This window comes from Pinus tabuliformis, chromosome 3_2 (genome assembly GCF_031772625.1).
Source record: "Pinus tabuliformis cultivar Carrire ecotype Pingquan chromosome 3_2, CPIR1, whole genome shotgun sequence".
Lineage (NCBI taxonomy): Eukaryota > Viridiplantae > Streptophyta > Pinopsida > Pinales > Pinaceae > Pinus > Pinus tabuliformis.
In genome coordinates this window covers 115,570,476-115,586,504 of record NC_142302.1, presented here as the reverse complement: position 1 = coordinate 115,586,504, position 16,029 = coordinate 115,570,476, and positions in this window count along the sequence as shown.

Sequence of the window (16,029 nt, the reverse complement as noted above, 5' to 3'; positions counted from 1 at the left end):
CCATTTGAGATCGAGGCAGATGCCTCTGACTATGCTATTGGGGCAATCCTTACTCAACAAGGGTATCCAATGGCATATCATAGTGAGACACATTCAGACACAGTCTGGAAGTATCCTACTTATGACAAAGAGATGCAAACCATTGTGCAGGCCTGCTGACAATGGAAACATTACATTTTGGGGAAGGAAACAGTCATCCACACAGACCACCAACCCATGTAGTTTATACAGATGCAAGGGAAGTTGCAGAATGATCGCCATCAGAAGTGGTCCACATATCTGCAACAATTCCATTTGAATATCAAGTATAAGAAGGGAAACAACAATAATGTTGCAGACTGCCGCAGCCAACCATAGATCATGGCATTAACCACCATGCTCAACTCTTGTGGGCACGAGACTTCTGATTGGCCACTTCTCTACAAAAGTGGCCTAGAATTTGGCCACACATACCAGATGCTCTTGGAGGGTCAACAAGTTCCATATTTTCACCTCCAGGATGCCCTTTTATGCCACCTAGGACACCTTTGTGTTCCTTCAAGTGAGCGTTCCAAGATGATTTGGGAAGTGCACTATAGTCAGGCCGTTGGCCATTTTAGGGTCAAGAAAATGGTGGAAGTATTGCAAAAGTATTTCTATTGGCTGAATCTTCAAGAGGATGTCGGGAAGTACATCAGATCTTGCACTACCTGAGCCATTACCAAACCGACCATCAAGAAGAAAGGCCTCTATACTCCATTGCCTACCCCTAGTCGACCTTGGGAATCTATCTCCATGGATTACATGTTGGGCCTTCCTTCTACTAAGCATGGAAACGAAAGTGCTTTTGTGGTCGTTGAAAAATTCTTGAAGATGGCCATTATGGTGGCCTGCAAGAAGAATATCACAACAGAAACCACTACTAAACTCTTCTTTGAATGAGTGTGGGTAAACTTTGGGATCTCACAGTCTATCATCTCATATCAGGACAACATGTTCCTCAGTACATTTTTTTCCAGTCTCTAGTCGATTCTGGACACCAAGCTCACTAAGTCCACAAGTTTCCATCCCCAAACTGATGGCCAGATAGAGGTCATCAACAAGACAATTGTACACTCTCTGCGCATGTACAACTCAATTAATCCACACACATGGGATGAGAGCCTCCCTTATGTCTAGCACGGCTATAACCGAGCTCTCCACAGCTTAGCTGGCAACAATTCTTTTCAGGTGGGCTTGGGATTCCAACCACTATGTCCCATTGATGTGTCCATACCATTTGCAGCTACTCAAGAAGATTCGGCTCATGTCCAGTATGAGGCTGATAAGGAAAACAACTTCATTGAGCACATCCAACATATCTTTCAGTAGGTCCATGACATTCTGGAGAAATCAAATGCCAAGTACAAGAAACAACATGATCAACATCGGGTTCCACACAAGTTTCAAGTGGCTGAAAATGTTTGGTTGAATTTGCAGAAGGAATGCCTTACTGGAGCCTATCGGAAACTCATACCACTATGATATGGTCCTTACACCATTACCAAGGCTGTGGGAGACAATGCATTTGAGTTAAACCTTCTCCCATTCATTGGCTTGCACCCAGTGTTTAATGTGGACCGCCTTTGACCATACTTCCCACCATTGCTAGACACATCAAACATTGTCGAACAACTCACACCTACACGAAGATTGCAAGGAACAAGCCACAACTGATCGGATCATCAACATGATGATCAAGAACACTCGATAGCAAAGCATCCAACTATATCGAGTTGTCAAAGCAGTCCAACTCCTTCACGAGGGCAAGTGGCTCACCAAGGACCAAGTTCAATAAAAGTTTCTTCATCTCATGGAGGAACTCAACGCAATGGGGACCATTGCTTCCTAAGGGGGGAGGAGTGATCCAGGTGGATATTGGTGGTCACCCTACTATTTCACTTGGATCGCCACCATTATTTATTTCATTTTTTCAGTTTCCTTATTTGTAGCACAATTTACTATTTTTGGCAGTTTTTCGAGTCTTGAAATTTCGAAGCCATTTTGAGGCCCTAAACGAAGTTTTTTGGGAAAACCGGGACCAACATGGGTCATCAATCACTGGTGGTCATTCAAAAATTGTATTCCTCGGATATATATTTCTAACGAGGTATTTCCCGCATCAAACAGAGATTGTATGCCAAAGTTATGACCCTAGGAAGTTGATGTACCAATTTACCCAAACGGGGCCCATAGTTTGGCACTTCATCTCCTAGGGTTAGGTTTTTGTATGTTTAGGTTTTTCCATTGTTTATAAATAATAAATATGCCTTTGAGCCTCATTGTAATACAATTCAGAGGTATGTAGCCACCACATCTCTTCTCAGATATAAGCTACCATTGCTCGAGCTAGTCTTATTTCCATTCTGTTTGTAAACATATTTCAGTATTTCATATTAATGAAATTAAGTGTTATTTCTATTGCATCTTTGTATTTATGATTATATCTGTAACTTTTTACGTTCCTGCTTAAATCCAGATAATCAAGTCAGTTGAATTGATTTAGCTATTTCCTAGGTCATGATCAGCTTCGGCCTGAATAGCAGGAATTAATAACTCTACTGCCATTATGACCGTTAAGAGTAGAGAAACATAAATAATTGTATTCATTAACTTTTCTCATACCCTGTAATTAAAAACATAAAGATAAATATTGATCCCAAAATATTTGGTAAAAGAAAACTAATTATACAATGAAATTGATTTTATTTAATTTCCATTTTCAAAATGTTCATGTAGATCTAGTCTCTACAAAGTTACATATTAGTTGAAAGGAATTGATTATTCACTGGCTAGTTAAAAATAGACATAAAACCTTTGTTCTACATCATATTAGAGCGAGTGGACAATAAATTTGGATAAAAATGTGAAGAAAAAGAGCATCTAATGGATTGTTACACAATTAATGATGATGGACACTAACATTTAAAAAACATACTATCCATAGCAAAGAATTATGAATACTTTGGAAATAATGAAAGCATGATGGAGGGCATTGCATAAATGAAAATAATGTGTCTTGTGTGCCCATATCTTTCTGTAATATGCCTCATGTTTCCAATAACGATCATGACTATAGATCGTTGGGATTCGCTGGTTGTCTCCTATGTATTTATGTTGTTTAAAATCACACCTATCTATGCCTAGTTAGCGTAATTACAAATCTGAATTTAAAGATAATAGTTTGTTGCTTATGATTTTATAAAGTGATGAGGTTTGCTTTGTGTCTGCTCTGTGTTGTCTACATCAAACTCATTGTGCAAAAATTAATTCAAAGGAATATGTGTCGCAACTACTTTGTTTCTATCTGTATCAAACTCACTACAGATAATATTTTACTACAGAAAGGAATCTAACAGATGCAAAGATATGAATCACAAGAATAAGGAGTAACGACATCAAAGATGCAAAGATATGAAACACAGTGTAAGCTACCAAAATTATGAGTCCATCATTGACTTCATTTAGCATAAATCAAGAACGAGAAAGTTATGAAGGGCACATATAATAAGCCCTAAATCTGTATGTACAAGAAAATTGAAAAAATATCACAACAATATGAAGGGAAGGATGACAATGTCGATTATATCCTCATCATCCTCCTCATTGATCTTATCATCTCCTTGCAACAACAACAGAAGAATTGATCATCTCTTTCTCTACGCGTAGTGGAGAAGAAGCTTTTGATTTATTTCATCCATTTAGATTTGATTATCCATTCCGAATTGTAACTGTAATACTGGTCTTCAATCCCATGGTTGAGGATTTTTCACTCATCTAACACCAAAATCAATGGTGTACAATGACACAAGTGGCATGGGAGGGAGTTGTTTTCAGAGAGGAATGCCTTATGGCATAATTAAATATGTTGATGATGATGGATAATGATAAACTAATAATGTTCGATAGAAAATCATCCTATAGTCTTGCTTTGGCAGGAATAATAAATTGAGATGTGAAATGGATAAGTAAATTGCTTGCTTAGGTGGAAAAACTTGCATAAATGTTTAAGGATAGTAACCACTAGTAAGTCTACACATTTACATTTTTACTCCTACATAAGTGCTAAGGAAAACATAAATAATGGTGGAAGTAATTCTTAGAAAGTATATTTATTTACATATTATTCCAATCGATTTTTTATGCAAAGACTTGCTTAAATTATGGTGGGAAGTAATTGATAGTAAATATTTTTTTCCCCCTGGAAAAAAGTCGTAATTTCTATTACTAAAAAGAAATTACATTTTGTAGATGCTAGAGCATATGCATATGGAGGCAGTGTTGCCTATCGAGTTTAGAAAAAATTCAAAATGTTATTAGTTTTTCTCCACGCAGGGAGTCTTGTAACAACTCATACTGGTGAGCTCAAAAAATAGAAAAAAAAAATTATGAGAAAAAGACCACAGCAAGAAACAAAAGAGCTAATATTTGGGAGGATCATGACTTCCTTCCCTTTTTCTTCTCAAATTTTTGCCATTCTCCTTGGGACGGAATTATGGGAACAAGTTGAAGTGGATTTTCTTTGTCAGGTCAAGGATTTTCCTTGTCTGAATCAGAGGTTTCTGATGAGTGTTGCCTTTTGGTTCCACTGATTTCCATTGAATTTGAATTCTTACCCGATTGTGATTCCATAGGCTCTTGTGGATATGTCTTCTGGGTTTCTGTTTGGTTGCTTTCATTTGGGATGGGTTCTTCCTCCTCACTATCTTCTTCCTCTTCCGGATCTGGATGGGAGAAGTTCCATCCCTTTTGATGGTTGCCTATTTTCTTCTTTCTGCTACTGTTCTTTTTGTACTCTGGACATGAAGTTTGCATGTGTCCAGTTTGCTGGCATATTCTGCACCTGAAAGCTGTATTTTCATACTCTAATGATTGGAACCAGCTGCAATCTTTGTGTTTCAGTTTTATGCTTTCCGGTAATCCTTTACTAAGGTCTACTTCCACACATATGCATGCGAAAGTAAAAATTCTTTCATCGATTCTTTGTATAACCATTTTGATGAATCTGCCTATGAAGTTACCTATGCATGCAAGTATCTTTTGGTCCCAGAAATGGATAGGGAGATTATGAAGACATACCCATACAGGAATCCTAGAAACAACGAAAGTGTTTGCATCAAACTTGGGAACCATGTAGCGATAAAAAGACCCAAAGTTCCCCAAAACCATGGTCCTTCCTGACTCACTAGCTCTCTAACTTCTGGTGACTGAAATTTAACTATAAAAAACCCTTTGGAGTAGATATGGATCTCATAGTCCAAAGACCATTTTGTGAGTATCCAATGAAACAGATACAAGGGTTTGGGCCAAAAACCGTTAAAACGGCAAATGATGGCTTGCTTTTCATAGTTGTCACATACCTTCTCTGCTTCTACTGTATCGATTGTTAGTTCTGGTGTATGCTACAGTTGCTCCACTATGTATGGACTTGGTTCTGTTCCGGCCTGCTTTGGAGCTGTCGGAGGAGCTTTTCCACTTTGTAAAATATGCTTGTAAGATGTTCCTTCGCTTCTGTATTGCTGGTGCAGATCTGGGTTGTGATTTGATTTGTACCCACTGCCTCCTTTTGTTGATTTGCTGGTTGCTGCACCTCCACGTAGTCTCATATTGAGAATGATTATGGATCTTGGCTTGATGTTGTAATCCTTCAAGGTTCTGTAGTCTTGCAGCTATCTTCCCTTTGTTATTAGGTGTTGCTTGCCAGCTGGGTAACCAATCTAATTGGCTATGTTGTTTTTCAGATCTATTACACTATCTGTTACAAAAGTCCATATCAAGTTTGTATTCCCCAGGGGCGTTCTGACGAAGATTTGAATGCAATTGGGAACTATTTTGGCGAAGCAATGACTGGCGATCTGGGGTTGGGATCCAATCTGGAAGTCTTCCCTTCCCACTAAAGTGGCTTCGATTACTTCTTCCCCAATGGCCTTACAAAGATCGAGAATGATCTTTGCATTCGACAACCTCTGCTTCCTGGATACACATTCTGCCATCTTTGAGAGCTCAACCAGCTAGAGAGACTTCCATCCATCTGTCAAAACCCTGGCTGGCTTCTCCTGATCTACCTTGTTGGTCCTTTCGATTCTAAGAATAGTATTCTCAATGAAATCTGTGTCTTTCCCATTTGCCAAATCTGGGAAAAACAAAACTATATCAAATCTGTGGAGAAAGACCTGGTCTCTGCACCAGGCTTCCTTCCACCAGGGTGTGGGAATTAATGAATTGTCGAGGTTTGTCGCCGCCCCCTTGACTGTCGTTGGGCACTTGCACATGGTCATCCAAAGCTCTCCCTCATACCCTATTATGATATGGCCTATCTCAGTCTTGATCAAATAAGTGAGACTGTGGATTGGCCATGACTGAATAACCCATCCACGTCTAATCTGTGGAGAGAAAGATCCGCGGCAGATAAGACAGGTCTTGCTTCAGGTCTAGACCATAGCACTGCCCATAGCCCGAGATCTATTCGCCCGACTGCGTGAGGGCTTCGATCTAATCCTGGGGAGCTCCCCTTCTTGATTTGCAGAGTGTCGGCAATAGTGATCGCATCATTAACCCTAGCCATGGTGTCGATCCTTCATTGATAGTAAATATGTTATTTACCTAAGCATGAGTTATTTTCAAGGATTTAATTTTTGGAAGGTTTTTCTACAAAGCTTAAGAATAAAAAAAAATATATAACAATAATGCATGAGTATTGAAACCATATCCATAAATTGTGGTATAAAATATGCAAGGAATTTATTCACATGACATTATATTGTGTAGACGCTACAATAAGACATTCAAGTTATGGTCCAATTAAATGTTTGAAAAATAATTTTTTAAACAATATTGAAAAATATTTGTTTTTGAAAGTTAAACATTATAATTTTAATTGGTCGTGATCAACAAATAAAGAAATTGCACTAATAACTTTGTAACCATATTTAAATTTAAATAATAAGCACATAAAAACTTAATACATACAATAAACGTACAATATAACAAGATTATTAACTATGAATATTCATCTCCACTTTACCATGGATGTTATTAACTTGTAAATAGGTTTTGTTACAATACCATGGGACAATGTAATGGTTTATTAATACCACATCACAATAAAAAATAAAATATAAAATAATATGTAAAATGTATTGTAATGTAATATGTAATGCAAAATGCAAAATTTAATGTAATCTCAAATGTAAAATGTAAAATAAAAAATGTAAAATGTAATTTAAAATATAACACATAGACCTATTGATTTGATGAAAGTAAACTGGCTTTCCTATAATGTAAAGTTAACATATTGTTTTTTTGTGGGAAATTTCCAAACTAACACTATGTAATGAGTGTGATCTGTCCAAAGTTTCAGATGGTGATTGGCCTTCCTATAATATAAAGTTAACGTACTGTTGTTTTGTTAGAGATTTCCAGACTAACACTTTGTAATGAGTGTGATATGTCCAACATTTCGGATGGTGACTCCATCCATCATGAGGGACCACAAAGAGCCATATGAGCAAATGAGTGTTGGAGACTTCTTTATAGGAAAATAATTGAATTATGGATAACGGTCGGTTTATAAAATTCCTTGTTCCTACGGTAAAACTTACATTCGTCAAACCGTACGTCCTTTCAAAGCCGGCCTCGCCTCAAGGAACACATTGCTGACACCAACCACAACCAACTTTCAAAGTCTGTCATCCTTGAGCACTCTTATAAATCCAAGCACTTAATTTGTTTCAATAAATCTAAAACCATAACCTCTACTCCATACTACAGCTCTCATATTATTCAAGAATCTTTCAAAGTTTGTCATCATTGAACACGCTTATAAATCCAAGCACTTAATATGTTTCAATCAATCCAAAATCATAGCTTCTGCTCCATACAACAACTCTCGTATTACTCGAGAAACCATCAAAATCAAGAAGAACCCTAACAAATTTAATATGGAGGATGGTTACAGGCTCAACCAATCCTGGAAACTCGTCATCCATCGTCTCACCCAATGACTCCTAACCGATCCCTGATCTCTGGTTTCCCCCTTCCAAGTACGTCTGTTTAAACTTCACCCTCTTTTCATATTAATTAAAAATTATGGTCATCCTATTAACTTTGATATAATATCTATAATTACATATATTCTTCTGCGTAGTTTTATATTACTCCTTACCTCCTTTTATTTTATGTTCAATTTTTTCCCTTTGAATCCATAGCCTCTAATTGGACATCAACCCTTTTGTTTACTCACTTTAATTTAGCATCTAATCACTGATTAGGATCGACATATTTATCATTAATAATTCTAGGTTTAATTTTTCATATAATTAGGTTCCTCATCATTATTATTTACATATAATTATGATTATAATTCACAATAAAAAAAATTAATTCTTATTTAGATCCTTATATTAACTCTCTAGATTTTCAATTAAAAATTAAATATAGAATAGTTTGTTTCTAATTTTTATTAATCTTCACTAATTTTGTTTTTTCAAATTCCCCAAAATCCTAATCATTATTAATTTGGGATTTTCAAAAATGACCAAATTTGAGTTATTTATATAAATCAAATATGGACCATTATCCCAACATTCAAATAATTTTTGGTCTCAAAAATTGGTCAAATATTATTTAATTAAATAAAATTTTGACTATTATCCAACATTCAATTATTTTCCTATAAAAAGGTCTCCAACACTGTTTACTCATATGGTTCTCTGTGGTCCCTGATGATGGATGGAGTCACCATCCCAAATGTTGGATAGATCACACTCATTACACAATGTTACTCTGGAAATATCTAACAATATGATTCATTGTGAAAGTCTCCAATCACTCATACTGTTGTTTCTTTAATAGCTTATTTCTTTGTATATTGTTATTGATATAATGATAAATAATATTAATTATTATTATTCCAATATATAATAATAATAATCATCTACATTATAAGTATTATTTTGTTAGAACTTACATATATTATTTCTACATAGAGTTACAATTCCCAATCATATGGATGGAGGGGGAGCAAATCATATATGTGTTAAACATTGTAACTCATATGGCCTAAATGAAAATAATTCTTCGTGCATGACTCAACATGAAAATAATTCTCCATTCATGACTTAACTCATGTTTAACGTAATTGCTCCTTGAAACTTTCATTTTCTTTCCTGTTATTATGATGCACAGTGGGGTGAGAAGGAACTATCAGAAAAACGTCCCCATTTCGTTAATTGGTAGCCTGCTTATTATTATGGGTACGTATTATTTTCATGTTGTCCAGAATCATGGTTGCACGTTTCTTTCCATATATAAATTTCTCCATATGAACGATCAGTGAGGAGGAATTTGAAGTAATGACACACAAGTATTGATGGTTGGATTGAAAAATTTAACAGTATTGTTATTCAACCATTACTATTACTTTGTAAATTATTGAAGTAGTAATTTTATTTTAATTATAGTGCCCAGTGTTGTTACTCAACCATTATTATTATTCTGTAAATTATTGAAGCAGTAATTTTATTTTAATTTTTTAATTATAGTGCCATGAATACGGTATTGTTATTGAACCATTACTATTATTTTGTAAATTATTGAAGCAATAATTTTATTTTAATTATAGTGCTTAGAATATATTTTTAAATGTATAAATAATTTATAATATTTTTTTAAATCATCCATTCTAAAACTAATAATAAATGATTCGGAATACAATATATTTGATATTCTTGGAAAGTACTCTAACCACTCTTTCCTCATTTCACAACTCACAGCTTCAAAGGTTTATTAGTAATATTGTCATTCTATTAATGTATTTTAATAGTATTTATTATTTCCGTTCCAGTCAAATCCTATTACTTAAAACCCATAGCTTTCTACAGATCTGGTGGTTGAGTCCCAGAGTTATTCAGTAGTAAGGGCAAGGTTAGGTTGAGTCCCAAAGTTACTCGGTAGTAAAAGCAAAGGCTCGATAAATGCATATATTCTTCCATACCAATATGAATGATATTGCTGAGGAATTTGAAATAATGACACATATTGATGGTTGGATTGGAATTTCAATAGTATTGCTATTCTACCCTTACTATTATTCTGCAATTTCTAATGTATTTTATGGCATTTAAAACATATTTTTAAATGTGTAAATTTTTTATAATATTTTTAAATTTGTTAAAAAATTGAGCATATTAAAGATCAATAATAAATGAATATAAATACAATGTAGTTGATAATCTTAAAAAATATCTAAAAAACTAAAGTAACCACTCTTGCTTCATCTCACAATAGTTACAGGCTTTGAATAGTATTACAATTTTATGAATATTTATTATTTCTTTTTTTTTTTTAATATTATTGATTAGAATTCAACAATAAAATAAATTTAAGTAACTTTTATCTAACTGATGATTGGTGCATTTTGAAGACATTTATTGGTCCAAAATCCATAATTAATCCTATCTACTTCAACCACCCAAAAAAATAAATAAAAGACAAATTAAATTCATTCCCCTCATTATGTATGAAAGGTCTAGATTAATTTTGTACCTAGTAATATTGTAATTTTATAAATGATGCTTAATTAACATTTATGATAAAGCATTAAAAATAAATTCATGAAGTTTTAAATAAAGATTTTTTTGAATAAAGAGTGATTGTATACATTGTTAATCATTTAAGTTGTTAAATAATTAAATATAGTTAGTATGTGATTAAAAGTAGTGGAATTTCAAATCAAGCAATTTGCTTAATCATACAAGTAGTAAGAGACCTTCTCTACAAGAGAGTCAACTGTAAGAATCCCACTTGGACATGCCAGAATATTTTCTACCTGGTATAACAGTTGCAGCAGGACTTTATCTATACAATAGTCAACTTTAAGAATCCCACTTGGACATGTGAGAATATCTTCTATGTGGTATAACAGTTGTAGTAGGACTTTCTCTATAGGATAGTCAACTTTAAGAATCCCACCTGGACATGTGAGAATATCTTCTATGTGGTATAACAGTCATGTCTCGAGAGACTTTAGAGTTGCATCATCTCTCCATGATAACATTTAAATCAATCATTCTTTTTATAAGACAACATTTATCTAGAACCCATGATAAAGCAAACCAAATCTCACACACCATTCACAATCTCCATAGCCACATTGCATCATTATATTTTTTAATATATAATTTTATGGTTTTAATTTATTAAACTTGTGATAATTTTAAAAAGGTGTAGTCTTCTTTTCTTTTTTCCCAAAGTCAAGTAATACAATATTTTGTGGGATTGATATTTCTTAAAATATAAAGTAATATGCCGAAAATTGTTATTATTATAATCATTGTTGTTATTATTATAATCATTGTAATTGTATCATGCTGGTTGACATTGTTATCGTCATCATCAACATTGTTATTGTCATCGCCAATATCATGGTTGTTGTCATCTTAGATATTTTCCCTCAAATTTAAAATAATTTAAATTGTTTGACTTGTAAAAGATAGACAAGGTGGGATACTTGCATATGCCTCTTTTGTTTTATTGTATTATATTTAGCATTAACAATTATTTTTCACTCAAATTGGGCTATAGTTAGATTACATAACATATCACTTCTTTCTTCATCTATTCTCTTCTTCTATATGTGCTATTCTCTTTTTCCATATGTGCTATCGACTTACGGCGTTTCCTTTGCAACTTTCGGTGCAAATGCTAGTAAGTATTATTTTGTTAGAACTTACATATATTATTTCTACATAGAGTTACAATTCTCAATCATATGGATGGAGGGGGAGAGAGTGTTATAGACATTTTTGTGCCTCGCATCATGGAGCATGAAATGTCAATAATCACAGGGATCCTCAGTCCCTAAACATGTTGTTCTTACCCCTAAAAGAACAAGGTCATCAAACAACAGCACTTCCAATCAGTTCTCCACCTGAAAACACTTCAAAACAGGCTTATTTTGGATCATGTCAGCTGCTCCACTGAGCTTCTGCGCTGGAATGCAACTGTCCCTCCTTGTACCTACGCTGGAAGTCAAGATTAATGAAGGCTACCTGCGCTGGGCGAGATTGGCCAAGTGGTACAGTCATCCTGCAAGGTGTCAACTGCCCAGGAAGCTTCCAAACTGACACTTGGTTCATGAGATTCGCCCTGTGATGAGTAAGAGGTACTTGATCACCATGTGTAAGCAAGGATCTCCAAGTGGACTCAAGGAATGAAGTTTAACTGAAGAGGGAGAGGACACAAGGCAGCTTCATGTCAGTCTCAAGCTGACTCATCCTTTCTTCTTCTCTCCTATATATAGAGCTCTTCTATGAGGTCTAAGGAGGCTGGAATTTTGTGTAAAGCAAGGAGGTGCTGTTGGTTTACAGTTAGAGCTATTGGGTGATTGTTTTACTAGAGGTGAAGAGGAGAGTTCTTGCTGCTGGGGAGGTGCTGCTAGATTGGAGCCATTATTGGTTGTAACCTTCTCAGAACCCTGTTACTTCTATCAATAAAGTTTTGCATGTTCTCCTATATACTTGTATCGCATTGATGTATTGTATTTACATGTATATTTGATTCATCCTAATCCATGCTTCAGTTATGAGTACATGTATCTTGTAGTTTGCTCTCTTGTTTGTGCAGGATCTGTGTGTGGCTGGACCGGCAAAGAGAGCAAGGAGCTGGGAACAAGAGACAAAGAGAGAGGACAAGGATCGACTAAGCGAAAGACACCAGGTTGGTTAATCTTTCTTCATTCTCTCTGTACTTTCATAAAGGAAATCATCAAAACTTTACTTTCAGTTGTTGCTAAAGACTGTCACCTTTAGAGTAGGGATAGGGTCATCCGCATCGGATACTTTTCCCCACAACAGAGAGAGGGGAGAGGAGAGAAAAGGAGAGGAGGGAGATAGTGATACAGCTTGAGGGCAGAGAGAGAGAGATAGTGTGTGTGATGGGGGGGGAGGGAAGAACAGAGGGATATGGGTGAGAGAGAGGAAGGAAGAGAGAGAGGAGGGGAGAGAGAGAAGGACAAAGGGAGGGATAGAGATGGAGTTCAAAGGGGAGAGAGGGGAAGGGAAGAGCACATACATTGAGAGATTGAGGTGGATAGAGAGAGCGAGTGATAAGGGAGATATAGAGAGAGAGTGAAGGAGAAAGGAGAAAAGGAGAAAAGAGTGATGCAAGTGGATATTGGTGGCCACCCCCTATTCCATTTGGACCCCCAACATTGTTTTCTATCAGTTTCCTATTTTCCACCACAATTTTCTATTTCAATGGTTTTCTATTTTTGGAAATTTGTGGGTCTTGAACTTCCGAAGCCTTTTAGAGCCCCTAAAAGATGTTTTTTGGGAAACACGCAAACATGAAAATAAAATTTGTTTGCAGTTGAAAGGTATTGTCCTCGGATAGACCTTTTCAATGGGCTATTATGTGTGCCAAACTAGATTGTATGTCAAAGTTATGACCTTAGGAAGTTGACATTCTAATTAACACAATCGGGGCCCATACCTTTTGATGTTTCATCTCCTAGAGTTAGGTTTTTTGATATATAGGGTTTCTCATTGTTTCTTCATTAAAAAATGCCTTCGAGCCTTATTGTAACATAGTTCAGAAGACATGTAGCTGTCACATCTCTTCTCAGAGATAATCTACCCTCACCTGAGCTAGTTTTCTTCCATTTTAAATTTAAACAATTTTCAACATTTTCTATTTATTAATTGAAGTTTGATTTCACTGAATCTCTCTATTTTTGTTTTAAATAGGTATTCCATTTTATTCCTTCATAAATCTAGATCAGTGGTATCATATTCATTTTCTCTTTCTTTCTTTTTTTCCATTCTATTGTAGCGGCTACAACCACCCTCCAAATTTTTTCTTAGCTTCGTTTTAGAGCCTCCCTACCAACGTTTCAAAACACCTTTTCTTGCTTTGTCAAGTAAACAAGCTTCAGTATTTTTCTTGCACAAAGGCAGCCTGTCGATCACAGCTCGATGCATTCCGCTCACAAGCTGATCACCCAGAATTGGTTCAGCTGCACGCTGAGCAACTCCCCCAAGAAATTGCGTAATTATGGAGGGAAACGAGCCTTCCCTCTAGAAATTGTGCAATCCTAACTGGTAGCCTGTTGGGCTCTAGAATTGCACAATTTTGGAACTCAACATTCAGAGTGAAAATTGCCCAATTTTACCCAACATGGTTGCTCAGCCCAGAATTTGCGCAAATTTGGGCAGCAGTCAGCTGCTCTGCCTAGAAATTGTGCAAATCACCTAGGAAGCCAGCCCACCTCCCAGCCAAAAATGCGCATTTTATCCAAGCAGTCGAACAACCTCATGCATGTGCAGCTGAGTTGACTGGCTCCCTCTGGGACCGCGCAAATTTGACTTGCATGCATGGACTACTTATCCCAAGGCAGCATGCAAAGGCATCCCTTGTTTGAGGCACCTATTTTTTGCAGTTGGAGGTTACATGCAAGGATCATTTCAAAAACCTCCCAACAAAGTTTCTCTTTCCCTAGATTTGTGGCATGCATGTCACAACCTCGATTTTATCAAAATTGATCAATCAGATGTTGCAGAACTCACTCCTCACATTAACCTTACGGATCTGAAATCCCACATCACATCTAGGAGATGTTGGTACATTCAACTCAGTTGTTGTGGGGTAAGCCCGCTTTCCATGTCTTGTGTGGCATTTCTGGGATTTTTTGTGTTTCACTTCGTATGAATGTTGTCTACTCGATTTCAGTGAGCTCTTGTTGTCATTTTCATACATACTAGCTTGTACTAGCATCATTTCAATTTTTGTTACTATCTCGCTGCTATTGCATGCATGAAACTGTTTTGCACGAATGGTCGCTAATTCGGCGACTCGCTTCACCCACATGCATGTTGTTCTGTTTGATGAATCTTTCCTTTAAAATAATGTAAACTTTGAAACGGGAACTGATATTGTTACCCGTTTAGTAGAGATAGCAAAAAAGCAACCCGATTTTTGAAAAGGGGCGATTCAGAACACACATATTTTTTTAGAGCATAGTTTTTGGCACTTTAATTTTTTTTTATGTACATTATGTTTTAGAATTTTAGTGATTTGCACGCTAATTTAAAAAAGTGGTGATTCTGCATCATGCCCTTTTTTTAAAAGACCTATTTTTTGATTTTAAATTTTCTAATGTATAAAATGTAAATAATTATTTTCTAAATTTAACAATTTTTGACACTTTAAATTTGTTAATGTATTAAGTGTGGATATTTTTTTTTAAAGTTCCATTTTTCTACACTTTAAAATTTTTTATGTCAATTTTTTTTACATAAAAAAACAAATATAAAAATATATATGAAAAAGACAAAAAAAATATCTCGTAAACAAAAAAGAATTTAGAAAAAAAAAAAAAAATGCTATACAATGAAGTAAAAATAGAAAAAAAAAACACAAAACAAAAACTAAAAAAAATATTAAAAACAAAATAGATTTAAAAAAAAATAAAATTAATTAATTAATTAACAAAAAAAATACTAAAATTAAGATTAAAATCATTTAAAAAAATAAAATAACCCAAAAACAATAAAAAATAAAATAACCAAAAAACAATTAAAATTTAAAAAATATGTAAAAAATAAAAGACATTTAAAACTAAAAAAACATATCAATTTCTTATTTTAAAAAAAACATTTAAATTTTTTTATAAAACCATATATATTTTATTAAAAAATAAAATGTTAAAACGATATATATATATATATATATATATATATATATATATATATATATATATTATTTTTAAAAATACATACATTTTTGTTTTAAAATTAAAATATATATATATATATATATATATATTAAAAAAAAACTATAATTTAATAAACAAAAATTATTTATTTTTAAAAAAAATTTAATGGTTTAAATATGAAATTTATATTTTCAAAAAATATTAAAGGTTTCTTTTAAAAAAATAAATAAAAAAATCATCAAAACAATATTTATTTTTAAACTTATTTTAATGCTTTAAATATGAAATTTATATTTTCA